This window comes from Prionailurus viverrinus, chromosome D2 (genome assembly GCF_022837055.1).
Source record: "Prionailurus viverrinus isolate Anna chromosome D2, UM_Priviv_1.0, whole genome shotgun sequence".
Taxonomy (NCBI): Eukaryota; Metazoa; Chordata; class Mammalia; order Carnivora; family Felidae; genus Prionailurus; species Prionailurus viverrinus.
The window spans coordinates 53,011,999-53,034,411 of NC_062571.1; the positions used below are offsets into that span (position 1 = coordinate 53,011,999).

The window sequence follows — 22,413 nt, forward strand, 5'->3', positions numbered from 1 at the left end:
ACATTGGATACACTCTCTAAAATTTAAAATGTGTCCAAAGTACTACTAAAATTACCTTTTAAAATGCACTCACCTGAAAAAAACTTTAACTCTAGGTAGTGTTTTCATGATACTAGAGTCAAAAACATTTTGAAAACAGAGAGCTAACACTAACTGAAGAAAAAAATCATTCAATCAAGCCCATGGGAGACCATCATGTACAAATTATTTTTTAGTAGTCTGAGCTAAAAGGAAGTGCAACTCATAGCCTAACTTAACATTATAGATTTAACTGGCTTTTAAGAAAAGCAAAACAAACACATACTTCAACAACCACACCAAATCAAACTATTGCAATGACAGATTATTTTCAGGGTCCTGAACAGCTGATCCAGCATGCACATGATCATTTATCGTTTCCAATGAACAGAATAAATGACTGTCAGGTAAAAACCTCAACTTCAATGACCATTTTCTAGCTTAAGTGTTAACTCTTGAGAAGCTGTTTTTCTTCTGGCTTCTGGAAAGCATAGCAGTGTATCTATCTACTTAGGGAGGCAGAAAGGAAAGTGGCATTTCCTCAGCACTGAGCATAAAGGAAAAATCAGAGGGGTATTAAATGAATGCGGTATGTATATATGCAGGCGCTAAGAAAAGCCCTGAACTGAGAACTAGGAGGCAAGAGTACTAGAATAACTACTATCAACTGGGGACTTTGGGGTACATCATGATCTACCTCTCCAGTCTGTGCCTGAAATTCCTTCCTTTATACAAATGTGAAGACTGAACTTAGAGAATGTCTAATATCTCTTATAACACACTATATATATATAAATTTTTTTTTAACTCAGAGATGAGGAGTAGGGGTGGAGGGTACAGATGTTTTCAAATGCCAGAGACAGAAATTCCATTTTTACAAACCTTTTTTTCCCCCCAAATGGAACCACCCTGCTCATTTTATTTTAGAGAGAGAATGCGTAAGCAGGAGAGAGAGAGAGAGAGAGAGAGAGAGGGAGAGGGAGAGGGAGAGAGAGAGAGAGGGAGGGAGGGAGGGAGGGAGAGAGAGAGAGAGAGAGAGAGAGAGAGAGAGAATATCCCATGCTCAGTGCAGAGCCCAACACAAGGCCCCATTCCACGACCCTGGGATCATGACCTGAACTGAAATCAAGAGTCGGAGATTCAACCAACTGAGCCACCCAGGCGCCCCATTTTTACAATCCTTTAATGCACAAGTCAAGGGCCAAGTCCTGTACTAGGCCCTGGTGACTCAGAGGTGAATGCTGCAACCTAGTCCCTATGTGCAAGTAACTAGTAGAAAGAGAGAGACACAACCCATTAAAATTAGAGAATTACAGGTGTTTTGACAGGAGAATGTGTACAGTACAACAGACACTAAGTCAAATCTATTTCTTAAAGAACATGAATGTGTGTATTGTAATTTTTTTTTAAATCACATTCTGTAAAGTCCTAGGTGTTCTGAATCTAGACCTGCCATCTGATCAGGTATGAGGCTTGTCTTAGTTATCCTTAACGGTCTTCAGTATTCTCATTGGTAAAATGGGATCTTACCTGGGAGGATTAGGTTGAATTTACATATTTATTTTTCTCACACTGTGTTTGCTGAAAGGCAAGCACTCAACTTTTCTTAGTTTACTGCCACTGCCCCCCCCCCACTTGCTACCTTCACCTCATTTTTTTCTTTTTAACACTCATCAACTGTCTACTGTTGGATAAGAAAGAGACGTGGAATATTTTCTTTGGCTCTCCATTTTGCTCTTTATATAATTCAAGAAGGTCTTGTCTTTTACCTTTAAGGTCTTTCTGCAGATCATTTGTTTTCCTCTGGGTTCAAGTTATCAGTGGAAACTCCAATTACTTAGGGAGTAAAGCTGAATTTCCAGAAATGCAGGCTTATCTGTCTCCATAAGAGGTACCATATTCTTTGTCCAGAGAAAAAGCCACAGGTGAAAAAAAGAAGTGTGCTGATGAGAAGCCAAAATGACAACCTATTTCTGGCACTGACAATCCTGGAATGGAGGTCCGGGAGCCTTCTAACATATTTTCAGGGTCCTGAAACTTTTAACTAGAGTCCTGCAGACATGGGGCTGTTTCAAAAAAGGCTGATAAGCGGGGCACCTGGGTGGCTCAGTCCGTTAAACGGTCGACTTTGGCTCAGGTCACGATCTCACAGTTCGTGAGTTTGAGCCCCACATCGGGCTCTGTGCTGACAGCCTGGAACCTGCTTCAGATTCTGTGTGTGTGTCTCTCTCTCTCTGCCCTTCCCCCACTCTTGCGCGCGCGCGCTCTCTCTCTCTCTCTCTCTCTCTCTCTCTCTCAAAAATAAACATTAAAGGGGCTCCTGGGTGGCTCAGTCAGTTAAGCATCCAACTTCGGCTCAGGTCATGATCTCACAGTTTGTGAGTTTGAGCCCCGCGTCGGGCTCTGTGCTGACAGCTCAGAGCCTGGAGCCTGCTTTGGATTCTGTGTCTCCCTCTCTCTCTGTCCCTTCCCTGCTCATGCTCTGTCTCTCTCTGTCTCAAAAATAAATAAACATTAAAAATAAAATAAAATAAACATTAAAAAAAATTTTTTTTAAAGGCTGATAACACGAAGGGACTATTAAAAATGACTGTTTGAAGGCATTCAAGAATTTTTCCAGCCAGGACAGTTTATTTTTTTCATTTAACTCTTGATATAACCCGTCAAGATAGATAACAACATACACATTTTACACATGAGGAAGGTGAGCTTCAGAGAAGATTCCAGCCTAGATCTGACCTCAAAGCCAATACCTACATCTGTCAGAAGAACTTGATCTAATCCATACAGGACAGTAAATGAAAACTATAGAAGCACTGCATTGCAGTTAACTACCAATGAAATGACCTTCTTGGCAAGATGGTAGTGAATTCCCATCAGAAGACAATATCGGATATTAGATGACTATCTGTCAGGAAAATTGGAGGAGGGTGTTTTGGTGGGGACCTATGCCTCTGAAATGGTTCTCAAACTTGTCAGATTGTCAAAAATCACACGTAGAAGGGTTAAAATGCAGGTTCCTGGGCTCCAGCTAAAACCAACTTAATCACAATTTGAAAAGAAATAAACGTCCTAGGAGACTCTTTTCACTGGCTATATTTGAGAGCCACTGGACTGGATGATTCTTTAAGGTGCACCCTTGCACCTGCATCTGATCGGTAAAATGGGACAGTAAAGTGAGGGAGGGACTGGAAGGATAGCAGCAGGAAATAAACAAGCCTGGCCACTTCGCCAAGGGTTAGCTTTGCAGTCTTCCAATGGATTATGGGTTAGGACAGCAATTGGTGGTCTGAAATCAGACATCAGATTTTCTAATTCTGGCTCTGCCATGGGCTGCCATGTCATTCTGAACAAGTTTCTAAGCCTTGGTTATCTTCATCTATAAAATAATGATGATTTTTCCCTTTGGTTTTGTTTTGTTTTGTTTTGTTTTTTTTAGTACCTAATGACAATGTACAACAAGGCATCTGTATAGTGGTGGCTACTGGAATATTAGGGAGAACACAAAGAGACTTCTAGGATGCCACCTTAGAGTACTGGGACATATATTTAAAAACCAAGAGGCTCTCTAGTGCTCAACACATGAAAACATGATATGCAAAATGCAGGACAGAATTTGCACAGGCTTTGTTCACTGAAGTGAACAAACTTCAGTGCTGAGACTTATTTTCTCATTAAAATTTATTTATCTATGCCTCATTGATTTATATTTGCAGCATTCTATTCATCCTCTTTGTTTTATAAGTAAACATTACTAAAAACAACTGATTAACCAGGAAGCCTACAAGAAACAGAACAAAAAGGATAGAAAAGCTATAAAATTTGCAGCAAAATTCAAACAGAAATCACATAGAGAAAAGTAGACCATAATTTATCATTCAACAAGAGTTACAAGTGACAACTAACCTTTAAAATATTTTTAATAAGCTTTGTTTCCCTATAGCGGGAAAATAAGGAAAATATCTTTTTTTCATTTGTTTTTAATAAGCAAACACACCGGGAAGTATTAGAACATTACACTTATAAATGATGCATCCCATTATTGACTCCTTTTCTTTGAAGATAACCAATGGCAAATGTTATCAGTTAGTTGTACATGGAGGTAGCACACTCCCATTGTACAGTTCACTAGCCCTGCTTTTATTCTTCCCTCAACTCGACTTAATATTAGTAAATCTATCAAGTACTTAATATGTGCCTGCCACTATCCTAAGCATGCTACATGCAATCTCTCATAACTCTATGAGGTAGGTAACTTTTACCTCCCTTTTGTAAGTTAAGCAATTAAATCTTGGTGAGATTAAGTAACTGGCCCAATATTACAGAGCAGTAAGCAACAGAGCCAAGGTTCCAATCCACTCAAATCTAGACTGTGCTCTTAAGGACTCTCACTCTACTGCCTCCCTGACTTCCTCCTACTCCCTCAACCTTTAATCCTTTTCACAAATACCCCCCTCAACCTAATCCTAACACAATCAGAGAGAGGCCTCTTTGACTACCACCCTGCTACATAGGCAACCTAATATAATCCTCATTTGCACTTAGTCAATTAACTCTTGTTCAAAGGACAGTTAAATTCAAGAAGTAGCTTGATCTACACTCCAGCAGAGCCACAGGCCCACCTCTATCAGTCCTATCCCACTCACCTGCCTTTTTCTTGAGAGAAAAATCTAGGACCCTTTTCTACCCTTTCTGGCTTATCCCCCAGACATATCCTCTCCTAGAGATACAAGGTAGAAGGCTGCAAGGACCCAAGAACATCTGAGAAAAAACGCAGCTCTGGAACCAAATGATAAAATTAATCATTATGCCTACTATGTGCCAGGAACTGGGCCAACTGCTTTAGAGCCATGATCTTAATCTTCAGCAAAACCCTATAGGGCCAGCATTATCTCCGTCTCACAGAGGAGAGAGCTAAGTTCACAAAGGTTATATAACTGCTCAAAGTCACAAAGCTGGACAGAAATCAGGATGTGAACCCAGGTCTATGACTTTCAAGCCCAGGCCAGTAATGTTCCAATGTTTCTCCACTGATCAGTTGCTTTGTGTTCCATGAACAATGGGGACTTGGCTAGCAAAAAAAGGGACACAGACAGGATCAAAAAGCAAAAGGTGGTTAGATATTTGAATGGGCTAGGAAAGAATAAATGGGGTCGTGCAATAATATAGAAAAACAAGAGGAGGCATTCCTGAAGGAAGGCTTTTACATTTATCATATGGTTTCAACATACGTATGGATAAAACATTTCAAAGTTAAATACATTCAACACATAAGGGATTAACCCACAAAATTAGCCATTTCTGAATTTCCATCCTACTGCTCTTATTTTCTAATGAATTTATATTATTTGAAACTACCTCAGGTCCCTATCTACACTATAAACACTGTTTAATGGTAATTAATATGTTTTACCTATTTTAAATGAGTATTTAATCACATAACTAACACATAAACACATTCTTCCTGAACACACAGAAACAAAAGACCATTACATTAAAAGCTAGTCTCCAATCCTGCCTTCTTGCACTCTTCAGATGACTATGTACATTTGGCATGTATTCTTTGAGATGTTTAAAAATATATTCACACACACACACACACACACACACACACACACACACACACACACACCCATAGAAAAATGTTTTATGTTATTTCTTCCCCTAAACATAGAAGTATGCCTACTGTTCTACAATTGCTTTCTTGGACCAGTATTGTGCTTCTGAGGTAGGCCTCTTTTATATATATATGGGATATATATATTCTTGTCTCTCACCAACCCAACCATATACACATCCTTCCTACAAAGTAAATGCTCAGTTTTCTCAAATTTTCTGTTCTGGTCCTTTAAGTGCATCCCTTCCATGCTTGGTCTACTTTGGCAAAATGGTTTTCTGACCTCCAGTTTCTAGGAAAGATACTAACAATGAAACATAAGAATCTATGGAACTTATAAATCCTGAGTAAAAACCAAAGAGCCAATACGTCCAAAAGTTCAACATGCAGTGATTTCAAGCATAGAATCTGCTTAAGAGTATCATAAAGAATAGACAGGACATTTAATAATGAATACTACATAGGGGCAGCAAACAATTAGATGAACAGTAATATAAAACTTCTAGGTATCACAAAATAGAAGTCTAGAAATTTATAGTTCTAAACTAATTACTGCCATTATTTGTCAGAACCTATCAAAAACATGAGGTTCCTATATCAAATTGAACTTTTACTATTGAGCAGCTTGACATACATTTGCCCTAAGATTAAAACCTTTCCCAAATAAAGGAAAACCTGTCACTCATATGAGGGAAAGGGAAAAACAATAACTTTTCAAATGCAGATTTTTATCCCATTCTCAGTGAGTACCAAGTCTTTCAGTCCCCACAGGCAAAATAATAGCCCTCTGGAAAGCATGACTATAGATTCTTCTTGTCACTCAATAGCAAGTAAACAATGCTCCTTGTATCTAACCTAAAGTCCTTACAAAGCTGAGCCTTCTCCTTCTTTATCCTCAGAAGAGAAATAACTGATCAGCACCTGCTATGAATTTTAATATTCTTTAAGATTATTGTTAAATCCAGTCTTCCACATAAGAATTCTCCAGACCCCTCAATATAGCCTGGGATACAATGAGGGTATACAAAGAAATTATGACTTCCTCATCTTTTTCTTCTTGAGGTTGACTAATTCCAGTTTAACCTTTTTCTATTAGGTTATATTTTTCCTTGTTGTTAACAGCAAACTAACCAAGAACTAACCAAGGTTCTTTAAAAAAAAAGGGGGGGGGGCAAGTTAAAAAAAAGCAAGAGGATAGTTCCACTCAACAACCAGAGGAGCATGACAACCTGAAGCACAATCAGCAATTTTCACCCAGCCTCTTCCAGCTCCCTGCCATCCCCAATCTTTCTTCAAAGCTCTTCTCACTGGTGTGCCACATACATTCAGATAAGCAGCCCAGTTTATCAGACACTGGAAAACATGACTTTGGGATCACCTTATTCACTTGAAGTAACTTACATATGAAGGCCAGATCTAGCTGGACAAATGGTGAAGAGGTAAACTGGACAAAAAGTACAAATGCCTACTGCTATGACCTCTGACTATGGTAAACAGTTCAGAGCTATGTATATACACACTTAAAAAAAAATAGGAGCAGATGTACAGGTTAGCAGTGTGTTGGGTAAAAGGCAGAAAGGCAGACCTAGGGAGGATACAGAAAGGGAGAGAAATAAATACAATGGTCAAAAGAGCAGGTTTCAAGGAACTACAAAAGTTAAAGTTGCCCCTTTCCTTGATGACTGTGTATATATGACTAGCTGGTATTACCCCAAATCACTAGGTTGTGAGTCAGCAGAATATCATCCCAAGCAGTTTATTAGGCATTAGTTTATAAGGCATGATAATGTAGGGGGAGTTTGACTTTTGCAACCAAAACCTATCTTAGAACATTAGGCAAAAGTACATGTAGCTCCTTGGGGCACTTGGGTGGCTCAGTCAGTTAAGAATCAGACTCTTGGGGCGCCTGGGTGGCGCAGTCGGTTAAGCTTCCGACTTCAGCCAGGTCACGATCTCGCGGTCCGGGAGTTCGAGCCCCGCGTCAGGCTCTGGGCTGATGGCTCAGAGCCTGGAGCCTGTTTCCGATTCTGTGTCTCCCTCTCTCTCTGCCCTTCCCTCGTTCATGCTCTGTCTCTCTCTGTCCCAAAAATAAAATTAAAAAACGTTGGAAAAAAAAAATTAAAAAAAAAAAGAATCAGACTCTTGGTTTCAGCTCAGGTCATGATCTCACAGTTGGTGAGTGCAAGCCCCACATCAGGCTCTGAGCTGGTAGCGCAGATCCCTGCTTGGGACTTCCTGTCTCCCTCTCTCTCTGCCCCTCCCCTGATCGTGCTCTGTCTCTCTCTCAGAATAAATAAACATGAAAAAAAAAATTTTTTTAAGTGCATGTAGCTCCTCATATTGTTTTCTTTTTACTAATCATAAATGTCAACACCTTTCCACGGTATAGTTGAGACTCTCCTTCTCTGCCCCAATATTTTAACTCCAGGTAATTAGCACTAACTCTGTATTGTTATTACTTCTTTACATGCCTATCAACAAATTGTAAATTCTATGGGAGCAGAGACATATCTTACATTCCCATCACCTAGCAGAGGGCACATCACAGGCATACAGTAAATGCTTGTTTTGCACTTAAATCATCCTTCTGAAGGTTTCAAATTACATGTTTTGTTTTGTTTTTTTTCATTTAAAACTAACAAAGAACTGCACACCTATTAGAATGGCTAAAAAGCCAAGAAAACCCCTGACAATTCCAAATGTTGACTAGGACACAGAACACCAGAACTCTCATAAATTACTGGTGGGAATGCAAAATGGTACAGCCACTTGAGAAAAACAATTTAGTAGTTACTTAAAAAGTTAAATCTTACCCTAAATCATACAACCAAGCAACCCTACTCCTAAGTATGTGCCCAAGATAAATAAAAACACATGTCCATACAAAAACTGTATATAAATGTTTATAACTTTACTTTTTTTTAATATGAAATTTATTGTCAGACTGGTTTTCATACAACACCCAGTGCTCATCCCAACAGGTGCTCTCCTCAATCCCCATAACCCACTTTCCCCTCCTTCCCACCCCCCATCAACCCTCAGTTTATTCTCAGTTTTTAAGAGTCTCTTATGGTTTGGCTCTCTCCCTAACTTGTTTTTCCCCCTTCTCCTCCCCCATGGTTTTCTGTTAAGTTTCTCAGGATCCACATAAGAGTGAAAACATATGGTATCTGTCTTTCTCTGTATGACTTATTTCACTTAGCATAACACTCTCCAGTTCCATCCATATTGCTACAAAAGGCCATATTTCATTCTTTCTCATTGCCAAGTAGCATTCCATATAACAACTTTATAAAGTAACTTTATTCATAATTTCCCTAAACTGGAAACTACCCAAATGCCCATCAACTGGTAAACTGATAAACAAATTTTGCTACATCCACATAATGAAATATTATTCAGCAATAAAAAGAAACAAAGTATTGATATGTGCTGTAACATGGATAAGACTTGAAAACACTATAAGGGAAAGAAGCCAGTCACAAAGGATCACATGTTGAATAATTTCCAATTACATGAAATATCCACAATAGGCACATTAGCCATAGAGACAGAAAGTGGAGTGGTCATTGACTAGGGCTGGGGTAGTCGAGGGAATTGACTGCTATTGGTTATGGGGTTTCCCTTTTGGGGGCAATGAAAACATTTTAGAATTAGAGAGTGATTAGTGACATAATTTTTGTAAATATACTAAAAACCATGTTATTTAAATAAAAATTTAAAAGGTCAATGAACTTTATAGTATGTTAATTATATCTTAATACCTTTTTTTTAAGTTTTTCTAATGCTTTAATAAGAACGATGATACCACCTGAAAATCATCTATTTTAAGTATAGGTCATAAGATATAACAACCTTCCTCAGCTATGAATGGAGGAAGGCAAAGTTTTGACTATAGCTGTTCCATTCAGGAGCCACAACAGGACTCAGGCAATAAAACCTAAACCAGACAGTAGTAAAGCTCAAAAGGCAACTATTGCCAAATAACTAATGCCATCCATTGTTACAATGTGTGTCATTTACACTTCTAAGGATGTCTTTAAAGCTCCTGCAGAGACCTACAAGCAGTTAATGACATTACCCACAAACAGCATCTTCTCATGTCTCCCACTGTTTCTGAATTTTTTATATTTCAGAGATTCCAGTCTTAGAATGATGTGCTGTGTCTTCAGAGACCCAGCTCATCCCATTTGTAACCAGGGCACATTTTAAGAAGGATATGCTCCAGTATCTACCTAGAACTATTATTAGGCCATAAAAGATACCTACATTTATAAACACCAAAGGAGGCCCTGCTCCCATTCATTTCAATGGTCCTTTGATTTGAATCCACAAATACCAAAGTCTGCCCACCCTGCTGCTGTTCTTTTCAATTGCCGTTTGACTTGAGTGGATAAATGGGGAGTTACACAGCAGAAATTTACAGATTCACTGGCATCTGACAGGGGCCACGATGTGAAACTTCTGCTGTGGTCCCTGTTATCTTCTATGGTCTCTGTATTTGAAACCTGAGCAGCAAAACACGGCTGCTTTTATGCAAACAGTCCTATGGCAATGAAAGCAATAAAGGAACAACTGTGCCAATTTGATCTAGCAGCTAAGGATCTTCCCCCTTTCAGAAACCAAGGTGATGCCATGCCCAGTGCACACACAGATTAAGAGTGATGGACTTTTAGGGGCGCCTGGGTGGCTCAGTCGGTTAAGTGGCCGACTTCGGCTCAGGTCATGATCTCGCAGTCTGTGAGTTCAAGCCCCGCATCGGGCTCTGTGCTGACAGCTCAGAGCGTGGAGCCTGTTTCAGATTCTGTGTCTCCCTCTTGCTGACCCTCCCCTGTTCATGCTCTGTCTGTCTCTGTCTCAAAAATAAATTAAAAAAAAAAAGAGTGATGGACTTCTTTACTGTCACTCCCCTGCCACGACTGGAGAGGTCACCAATGTACATGTGTGTTTATTTTTAAGCAGGGAACTTGGTAAATACCAAAAAAATTCACTCCAAGTTGATGAACTGGGACCAGAAGAGGAGAAGCACATTAGTTTTTCTCGTTTTCGAACCCTTTTCTTCTAATGGAAGGAGAGGGAAAACAAACAAAAACCTACATCTCAAGTTTACTATGCAATTCTGATTCCAGATAGGAACAGTAATAAAAACAGATTAAGTAACCAAATATAATAGGATAGTATGGTCAAAAGCCCAAGCTGCCTTAACCATTTTTAAAGCTTCATTATTTCTGAATTTGAGCAGGCTTACGCCCTTAGCCTCCTTTATGCCCAATCCGTCTCCGATAGAAGATAATGCTGGTTTCTAAAAATATCAATCTGCCTCCACCAATGTGCCTCTAGGGAGGGAGAAACGGATGTGTATACTGCTTTTCATAACAAGCCTCGTATAATTTGTCATAGCTACCATACAATGGATGATTAATATGTGCCAAAACCTGTGCTGAGTACTTTACTTAGATTACTTTATTTGGGGCACCTGGGTGGCTCAGTCAGTTAAGTGTCCAACTCTTGGTTTCAGCTCAGGTCATGATCTCAAGATTCATGGGTTCGAGCCCCACATTGGGCTCTGTGCTGACAGTGCACGGAGCCTGCTTGGTATTCTGTCTCCCTATCTCTCTCAAAATAAATAAAGTTTAAAAAATTATTTTAAAAATTAATCTTTACAACTGTGCTAAAAGGTAGATATTACAATCTCTATTTTACAGATGAGGAAACTAATTATTAAATTCAGTCCTTCATACAAATCAGGTGCCCTTGAAGAAGACTACACACGAATTATTTGTTATATAAGCATTCCAGGAAGAAAAGAACATTTATAAATCCTTAACCTAATCTTCAATTTAAATGTTATCACATTTAAGATGAACATACTAAAGCATCTAAATGAAAAGCATCTACATTTATTAAAATATTTGGTATTTAGAAGATTAAAAAAATTCACTTTAAAATAAAGTCTGTATAATTCTAGCAATGCTACTTTAAGGTACTTTAGAGATCTTAACACAAAATGCAACAATTTAGGGGCGCCTGGGTGGCGCAGTCGGTTAAGCGTCCGACTTCAGCCAGGTCACGATCTCGCGGTCAGTGAGTTCGAGCCCCGCGTCGGGCTCTGGGCTGATGGCTCAGAGCCTGGAGCCTGTTTCCGATTCTGTGTCTCCCTCTCTCTCTGCCCTTCCCCCGCTCATGCTCTGTCTCTCTCTGTCCCAAAAATAAATAAACGTTGAAAAAAAAAATTTTTTTTAAATGCAACAATTTAGATTAAGGGAAGTTCAGTCAGAATTTCCAAAATGTCCACAACACAGAATGTTTTTTAGAAGAACAGCTTTCTTTATTACTTTCAAATGTTAATGCTAACAAAATTTTGCTGTGGGTGTTGAGGGCTGTTTTTACTCTTTCTTCACTTATTCCACATAGATTTATTGGGAACTTTAATGTGCCAAACATTAAAGATTAAAAAATTAAGAGAGGCATAGTCTCTGTCCACAAGAAGCCAGCTGTCTAGTTTACAAATAATTACCATATAATGAGGTAAATGCAATGACAGAGCTATGTGCTTGGAATTATGGGAGCACAAATGATGGAGAGATTGAAAAGGAGAGGCACAGTGACTTGCACAGACATCTGAGCCCAACTTCTCAAGGAATTTGGAAGGACCCAAGAAGAAATTCTCCAGAAGATATATAGGTTATATACAGGCTACAAATAGGTAACATTTGTTTGTAAATACATGGACATTAAGGATGTCGCTTACTAAATAAAACCTTTCTACAGGACAGTATCAGGTTAACTTACATGTGAATAAGCACAATTTCAGAATAATATTCCACCACCACAGAGTCCAACTTTATCTTTTTTTAAGTTTTTAACATTTATTTATTTTTAAGAAAGAGAGAGACAGAGTGTGAGTGAGAGAAGGGCAAAGAGAGAGGAAGACACAGAATATGAAGCTGGCTCCAGACTCCGAGCTGTCAGCACAGACAACGTGGGGCTCAAACACACGAACTGCAAGATCATGATCCGAGCCAAAGTCAGATGCTTAACCCTCTAAGAGACCCAGGTGCCCCCCAACTTTATTTTAAAGACTTTTGGGTGTGTGTGGCCTTAAATCTTTTTCCTGGTATTCAACTCTGGGGGTCTAGAGGGGAATATTATCATTTTTGAGCTAGATCTGCAAGCATTCACTCTCCAGCATACTAAGGTTATAAATAATCTAATTTCTTCCTATTACCTTTTATTTATAGACTACTTTACATCTCATAAAGAATTTTCACACACATTCTTGCTCATATGAACCTCATTAAGGTGTTCTTTTGAGCCTTATTTAGCATGACCTATACCACTCCAACATATCCCAGAACCTTCCTCCTATTAAACCAACAACAGGGCTGTCAAAGACTCTTGGAATTAAATAACAGCAGAACTGATCAATATTGGCTATATGGTACTGTTTCAAGCACTTTACATGTTTTATCTCATTTCCTCCTCAAAAGCCTATGGAGGTAAATAATATTGTCATTCCATTTTACAAACGAGAAAACGAAGGCACAAAGATATCATGTAGAAAGTATCTGAGACAGGAGTTAAACCCAGGCAATTCAAAGCCTTAAAATCATTGTGTTCTTCTGCTTCTAGGTTGAGAATCATTCCTAATTAATAATTCTCATTTCTGTTATTATCTAACCATTATTTTTCTATTCATCCTGATGCGTGTGGCAGGAGAAAGAGTGAAAAAGAAACGTACCTTCTTATATTATGGCTTATTATTCATTAAGCTGAATTCCAGACCTACTAAAGAACTTTAAAAAACCCTAATGTTTTACTTAAACTTGTGTGTCAAACCTTATTTTGGGGAAATAGTTCAGTGAAAAACATAAAGCAATAATTTGCCTTTGAAAAGCAATTAAACTAGGATCTCCTTTTAAGGTATAGCTATTTGGAAGTTCTGAAACTGATTCAATTTACAAAATTTTTTTATTCCCAAAATGTTGTGGAAACATTTACTACCTAAGAAGTGAGATACCAGTGTAAAAAATTTTATATGTAAACATAAATGCTTTATAGTATAAATACACAGACAGTACTCTTTCCATGAACTCTATCATCCCTGGAATATATTGTGCCTTCTAGAAGCAGAGGAAAAAATAAGCAAGCTGACAGGCAGTGTTATGATTACCCTCACTCAACGAAACTATAGGGTACATACAATATTCTAAAAGCAAAACTGAAGAGGAATTTCAAGGCACAATTTGAGGAAGGAAAAAGGAGAGAAAAGCTATGAAAATATAAAAAGCAAAGCACAGACAGAACTCACTATTGGCACAACTGTATATACAAGATAGTCTCTTCACTGGGATGACCAGTGACAGCCAGAATTCTAATGCTCTGGTGCTCAGCAGTTAGGTAAACAGTAAATCACAGCACATCATAGGCACTTAAATTTCAGTAGAATTGGACAAGTTATTCAACCTCCCTGTGGATCAGTATCCTCATAAGTGAGTAATAATAACAATAAAACCGCGGATAACAGTAATACCTACCTCACATGGATGTTACTACAATATCTGTGAAGCATTTAGTACACTACATAGCATAAAGCAAGCACCAAATAAGTGTGAAATAAATAAAATAAGCAAATGAGTACCATTTTTCTCCATCATCATACAGGAAAGTGAAGATGGTCATATACCACGGTATGCAAGTCCACAATGAACTTCAATTCTGTCTTCATGAAATAATGATGAACTGAGGTAAAAGTCAGGCATAATTTATAGGCTGAAAACTATGGAAAGCAAGCGGCAAATAAATTACATCCAACTAAGTGGAACTGAATAGACAGAAGGCATATGAAAAATCCGCAGTGATTATTTTGAAATAATATAAGATAGGAAAGTTGTTGAAGACCAAAAGAAAGGAAGGAAAATATCACACACAGACACAGACATAGACACAGACACACACACACACACACACACACACACACACACACACACACATCTTTAAGGAATAATACTTAAATTACTGAACAATCTGTAGTCACTTGAAAAACTGAAGGTATGAACAAAGCTTCAGTGGATATACAGTACTTTTTAAAATGCTTTTCACTTGAAAAATTTCATGATTTTGTTGACAACTCATCTATCTTATTTAAAAACAATCTCATTGGGGCGCCTGAGTGGCTCAGTCGGTTAAGCGTCCGACTTCAGCTCAGGTCACGATCTCACAGCTCAGGTCACGATCTCACGGTCCGTGAGTTTGAGCCCTGCATCGGGCTCTGGGCTGATGGCTCAGAGCCTGGAGCCTGCTTCCGATTCTGTGTCTCCCTCTCTCTCTGCCCCTCCCCCGTTCATGCTCTGTCTCTCTCTGTCTCAAAAATAAATAAACGTGGGGCGCCTGGGTGGTGCAGTCGGTTAAGCGTCTGACTTCAGCCAGGTCACGATCTCACGGTCAGTGAGTTCGAGCCCCGCGTCGGGCTCTGGGCTGATGGCTCAGAGCCTGGAGCCTGTTTCCGATTCTGTGTCTCCCTCTCTCTCTGCCCCTCCCCCGTTCATGCTGTGTCTCTCTCTGTCCCAAAAATAAATAAAAACGTTGAAAAAAAAAAAATTTAAAAAAAATAAATAAATAAACGTTAAAAAAAAAATTAAAAAAATAAAAACAATCTCATTTATAAACATTAAATAAATAAATAAATAAAAATAAAAACAATCTCATTTAAAATGTAAACATAGGCTCAGTCAGTTGAGTGTCTGACTCTTGATTTCGGCTCAGGTCATGATCCCCGGGCTTTTGGGATTGAGCCTTGCATCGGGCTCCACACTGAGCATGGATCCTGCTTGCGATTCTCTCTCTCTCTCTCTCTCTCTCTCTCTCTCTCTCTCTCTCTCTCTCTCTGCCCCACCCCCTCTCCTCCAATCACACTCTCTCTCTCTAAAATACAATTAAAAAAGAAAATAGCATGTAAACATAAAACTCAAAGATAATAATTAGGAATATCTTTAGTGATAAAAATGAGAACATATTTAAAATGTTTTTCTCAACTGTAAAGAAAGCACCACATAAAATCAACAGAAACAGCAGCAGTACAATATATATATCTACCCATTTCTGAACAATATTTGTTGCTCGAAAACCTCAATAGCTTTAAAAAATGTGTTGAAATATTCTGCCTACTGGAAGCAAATACTTAATCTAATAGACAATCTATCAAGTGTACAAGAAAACTCTTACATGTTCCTTGTAAATTCATATTGTATCTCTTTGTGTAACATGCTTTATTAATAATGGCATGCTAATGGAAAACCTCAGATTTATGCATAAAAGTGCAAAATGAAACAGAAACCACAAATTATAAAACTATACTGTGACTTCCTGTACAGATAAACTGTGCCAAATCATGACACAGAACATTATCTAAGATCAAATGGCTTTAAGTATCAGCTCATTCAGACCCATTTGTTCTAAAACAGGTCTATATATCTTCAGTGTCCAATATAGTAGCTACTACCTCCATGTGGCTATTAAGCAACTAAAATATTGCTAGAACAAATTGAGATGTGTTGTAGGTATCAAATACACACTGGATTTTGAAGACTTAGTATGGAAAAAATAAAGCAAAATATCTTACTAATAATTTTTATATTGATCACATGTTGAAATGATATTCTGGATAAAGTGGGTTAAATACAATATATTATTAAAATTAATTTCACCTATTTCTTTTTACTTCTTAACTGTGCTACTAGAAACTTTAAAATTATCGTATGTGCCTTGTGGTCTATTTTTATTGGGCTACATATTTAACAGAAACTCAGCTTTGAATTCTTATATTCCAAAGTTAAGACCACTGGCTAGCCCAGCAACTAAACCAGTTTACTATGTAACCAATAATCCCTGCCCAAACTTTGTTTAGTAATTTCTGCCCCCAAAGCACCCAATTACTAACCTTAGCCTCTATTTAAGTACCCTAATTCCCCTTCCCCCCTTCTAAGACCCTCCTGATCTTCTGTCAACGTAGAGCCTATTCAGCAAGTTTAGGAATGCCAGCTTTGTATGATCAACAGGTTTCCTGGTGGTCTTTGCATAGGGCTTTGGCAAAGTTAATAAACAAGCCTTGTAAAATGCAGTAAGTTATATTGAGGATGCATAATGAACAAGAACCGTCAGAAAAAAGTAATTATGACTGACCCTTGAACAGCACAGGCTTGAACTGCATGGGTCCACTTATATTTTTTTCAATAAATATAGTATAGTACTGTAAATGTATTTTCTTTCCTTATGATTTTCTTAATAACATTTGTTTTTCTATAGCTTGCTTTATTGTAAGAATACAGTTATATAAAACATATAACAGGAAAAAATAAAAATAAAAAAACATATAACATGGAAAATATGTGTTAAACCAATTGTTTGTTATCAGTAAGGCTTTTGGTCAACAGTAGGCTATTAGTTAAGCTTTAAGGGAGTCAAAAGTTTTATGTGGGTGGGGCACCTGGCTGGCTCAGTTGATAGAGCATGCTGACTCTTGATCTTGGGGTTGTGAGTTTTAGCCCCATGTTGAGTGTAGAAACTAGTTAAAAATAAATTTTTTAAAAAAGTTGTATGTAGGGGCGCCTGGGTGGCTCAGTTGGTTGAGCGTCCGACTTCAGCTCAGGTCATGTTCTCACAGTGTGTGAGTTCGAGCCCCGCGTTGGGCTCTGTGCTGACAGCTCAGAGCCTGACGCCTGCTTCAGATTCTGTGTCTCCCTCTCTCTCTGCCCCTTCTCTGCTCATGCTCCGTCTCTCTCTGTCTCAAAAATAAATAAAAACATTAAAAAAAAAAAAAGTTCTATGTAGGTTTTTGATTGTGCAGGGGGTCAGGGCCCTTAACCCTCATATTGTTCAAGGGTCAACAGTGTATGTAAGTTGTTCTAAATGATTTAAATTACCTAAATTAAAATACACACTTGTAACAATCTACCTTATTTCAGAAGAATGAAAAAGCAAATCACATGGGCCCTATGGTTCCTGCTATGCCAGAGTAGAAGATCATAACATTTAAGTTAGAAACAGGTATATCAGTTTCACTGCTGTTTCTGAGTCTTATAAATGGGCTAGGACCATGATCTAAATTTTCAGATGCTGTAGAACTCATTATTTTCATGATTTGGTACCCAACTCCTGACTGGCTCTGTAGAGTAAAAGTGGGTGGGATTTTAGAGGAGACACAAAGCAAATGTGGTCATCTCTACTACTTTTTAGTCTCAGGACTTAGTGGAACACCATTTTAAATCCAATAGCCAAGGTAAACTCCCTAGTCTAGAGCAGATTATAATGTGGCCAATTAGCTGAAATCCACCAACTCTCCCCAGTTGAGTGAATTACACCCTGCCATTTTGATTCCTATCAGTGGTCACATTTAAACTCCAGAATTACAACTACTTAAGTAGGCCATATTTATGAAAAACTAAATTTATCCCCAAATCACTAAGCAGAAAATCATATATATGACTCAATTTTCAACTTTTCACCATTGAACACATGTTAATGTAAAGTAACACATATTCTGCTTACCCCCAAATAGTCATCCATCCCACCCAAACTTATTTTCACCATTTACTTTTTCAACTTTCTCAGTGCTCTCCACATCAGTAAATTCAAAGATTTTTTTTTAATAAAGACATCAGATACACTCCAAAACCTACAGTGACCTAATATACAACATCAGAATAAAAATCTTTCCCAACTTGTGGACCATATATTAATGAAAAAAACCATCATGGCAGAATCTAAATAGTACCACATTTGCTTGATTTATCAATATGATGATCCACAATCAATTTTGCAACTTTGGCTGCTTTACTTTGATTTTCAGTATTCTTAAGCCTCTCTACCACCAATGAATGCTTAAATCAAATTAAGTTCGTTTTAACAGAACATGATTAAGAACAACCAATGATAGGGGCACCTGGGTGGCTCAGTCAGTTGAGCATACTACTCTTGATTTCAGCTCAGGTCATGATCCCAGGGTCATGAGATTGGGCCCCACACTGAGCATGGAAGCTCCTTAAAATTCTCTCTCTCTCCTCTCTCATCTCTCTCTCTCTCTCTCTCTCTCTCTCTCTCCCTTTGCCCCTCTCCCTGGCTCCTGCATGCTCTCTGTAAAACAAAATGAATGACCAATGACAAACAGTACTCCAAAATCAACGAGAAATTTTGACTTTTACATCATTAATTCATGATTACATAGTCTATTCAAGATGTCTCCAACTCAAGTCTCTGCAAGGGTGCATGTATATGTGTGTGTATACATACATACATATTAAAGAGAGATGTGGGTATATGTTTTAATGTAAAAAAAAAATTACAAGCACAAACCGTTCTCCAGCCTACCTGCAAGGGTTCTATCCACAGTTAAGTCAACATAAATTGCTGAAAAGATACGATGACCCTTTTATGAATTCTACAGAGGTGGAGCCGAAGTTGTTATAGGGAATACTGCAGCATAAAAAGATGCTCTCATTCACTCCCAGAGCCTGACCTTTTATCGGTTCTACTTCCCCAATTTTAATTGCATGCCTGTTGCTCATTCTCATTTGAATAGCCCCTCAGTGCCATAACACTCAATTTACTGTGGGGACAGAGAGTCAAGAAGTGGAAATATTCTTATCAGTAGTTTAAGAATGAGAATAAGCAATCGTAGTTTTGCCTTCTTGAAATTCAAATGATAAAATTCAGAGAGAAGGCTGCAGTTTGATGCTCTGGAAGTCCCAAAAAGAGAGAAGGGGGAATACTATTTTCTTTTCTTCTTCCGCAATCCTCTTAATGGATAGAGACCTCTATGGGGAACGTTGTGGGCAATACAGTGTCACCTAGTTTTAGCTGGAGCAAAGCCATGTAAGGAAAGAGAAAGATTAAAAAAAAAAAAAAAAAGCCTAAAAGTAGATACTGTTTTACACATAACAGCTCAAAATGATCTTGTTCTCCTTCACATCCTCTAATCCATCAGTCAGCACTCGTGACATATTTTCCTTTGTAAGTTTTCTCATAGTTATACCCTCCTAGATTTGTGCTAAATCCAAGATAACTATCATGCCTTCTCACCACCCTCCCTGACCCCAGGTTGTACTGTGGCGGGCACACACATTTCTCCAATCAATGTGCCTGATCTTTCTAAATATCTATTTTTATTGTCCCACTGCCCTGATCTTAGTTCTTCAGGGTTCCCACAGTCAGCAGAAGAATCCACATTCCTCAACCAGACATTCAAGACTGGCACTGTCATGATAAGCATCATCAGTACTAGTCTCATTCTGGACTCCACTTTGAATCCTTACTCTTACTTTATGTCATCTTTCTCAGCTACTTCTAATCTACGTTCTCTTGCAATCTAGTAGGTACAAAGACATCTCTTTTTTTTTTTTTTTAAGTTTATTTATTTATTTTGAGAGAGACAGAGACAGCACAAATGGGGGAGGGCAGAGAGAGGGGGAGAGAGAGAATTCCAAGCAGGTTCCATGCTTGCCAGCGCAGAGCCCGATGTGGGGCTCGAAGCCACGAAACCGTGAGATCATGACTTGAGCCGAAATCAAGAGTCGGTCACTTAACAACTGAGCCAGCCAGGCACCCCTGTACAAAGACATCTTAAGTGTTTTTTAAAATCAAATAGAAAGTCAGCGGTAGCGTGGCCAAGTGGTGTAAGGCACTCGATTAAAATCAAGTAGAATCTAGTAAATAAAAATGTATTTTCTTTTAATCCTAAAAAAAATCTAAATCATTCTTATCTCCCAGTAAGATCTAAAGGTCTCCTACTCAAGTCAGGAAGTTCTGTTCAATAACCCCACTTGTTACTCATTTTTCTTTTCTTACTCTGGATTCTCATTCTCTCTAGCTAAATCCTTTATATGTTACAAAATGGGAGCTACAAGGACCCTCACTATTAATTTTATCACTTTTTTTTTTTAAACCATTCTAGGCCAAATTCTTGCCCCTCCTTGGCTGTTCACTGCAACTGACACGTCACACAATCTGTTACTTGCTTTCATATAATGTTCTGTTGCATGTATGTTAGTTCCTCAGGACAGGATTCAGATAATTTGTGTCATCCATTAAACTTAACACTAGTCCAAGAACACAGTATGTACCTTTTAAATACTGAATTCAGGGGCGCCTGGGTGGCGCAGTCGGTTAAGCGTCCGACTTCAGCCAGGTCACGATCTCGCGGTCCGTGAGTTCGAGCCCCGCGTCAGGCTCTGGGCTGATGGCTCAGAGCCTGGAGCCTGTTTCCGATTCTGTGTCTCCCTCTCTCTCTGCCCCTCCCCCGTTCATGCTCTGTCTCTCTCTGTCCCAAAAATAAATAAACGTTGAAAAAAAAAATTTTTTTAAATACTGAATTCAAACTCCAGTTAACAACATTGCCACGTATGATGCATGTGAATTTCTTTGGATTTATAATAGAGATAAAAAATATACAAAAGAATATATAAGAATTTTACACAGCATGATGGTTCATAGAGCTGTCTCTATGGAACATAAATCTACACATTTCTTTTCTACATAGGTTGACTTTTTACAGTAACTGAGTACCATAAGAAGTCATCAGACTGGATCATTAATAATATACACAATGCAAATTATGCTGAACACACAGTCTTTCTTTGATGGTTTAGAACAAACATGAAGTGTCTTAGAGGCATCATAAATATTACGATCATGCCACAGGAGATTAAAAGATTGTGTTTTGAACTTGCTTATGACATTTCCTAGAAGAAACTTCTTAATATAAATCCCTGATGTCAGCTTACTTGCCTATGGCCTGCTTGCATAAAACCAGAATATCAAATGAGCAATTGCTTAACTTCCTGGACAGTATAAAATGGCTGCCTTTTTGAATATTTAATTGTTGTAACAAAAGCTGAAGCATCCTTTTACCTAGCTTTGTCCTCTTCGTTGAAATCTTCTTCATGTCTTTCAATGTCCTTTGACGTCTCAGTATTCAATACATTCTCTATTATTTATGTCCCTCTAACAGAATGTGTCACTCCAACTTCCCTGTCTGCTTCAACCCTCCATTATGTCCCTCAGCGTGAAGCAATATATTCACTATCAAAAGATTTTTCTTTCTTTCCTCCTCACTCAGGCCTTGCATTTTTGATATTAAGCTATAATTTTCCTTAAGTCTCTGTGTTCCACATTTAACTGAATCTAGGCCTAAATTAGAATATCAAATACCCCATTGTATTTTAAAATGAAAATCTTGTGCTATACTTGCATGATTCACCAACTTTAAAATAGCTACAATGGAATAACATTTCATATGCTAGATCATACCAAAGTTGGTGGGTCAAATAGGATCATCTACTTTGGCAAATAAGTAGAAAGTACACAGTAAGCCCTAAAATGTTAACTAAATAATTTTGCTACCTTCAAATGAGCTCACGTCTTTGGAATGTTAAGGAATTCAAGGGCAAATTACGATAAAATCTAACTCCCCACCCAGGCTCAAATCTTCTAAAATGCTAAATTCATAATGCCTTTGAAGCGGAATTTAAAAATTTCCATTCATCAAAGTTTTACTCTGCAGTAGCCTGAAGCATTAACACAATTCATCTGTCTTCATTCTGCTTAAAATCAATACAAAGTTTAATCTCACAAACATTGCAAAATAATGTTTCATCAGCATTGTAAAATGGTTCAAAGTATTTAGATTGTGTTTTTGTAGTTTAAGGAGCAACTATTTTTTAACCAGTTTCAGTATTTTGATACTGCCATTACATAGATTTAAGTAATAAAGTCTTTTTCTTTCT

The 22,413-nt window shown here is 38.1% G+C and overlaps 1 protein-coding gene across 8 annotated transcripts in view; it reads right to left on the reverse strand.

The window, feature by feature from the left end:
- CPEB3 (cytoplasmic polyadenylation element binding protein 3) overlaps nucleotides 1–22,413 on the reverse strand; it is a 196,195-nt gene that overhangs the window by 124,291 nt on the left and 49,491 nt on the right. The window lies entirely within an intron of this gene.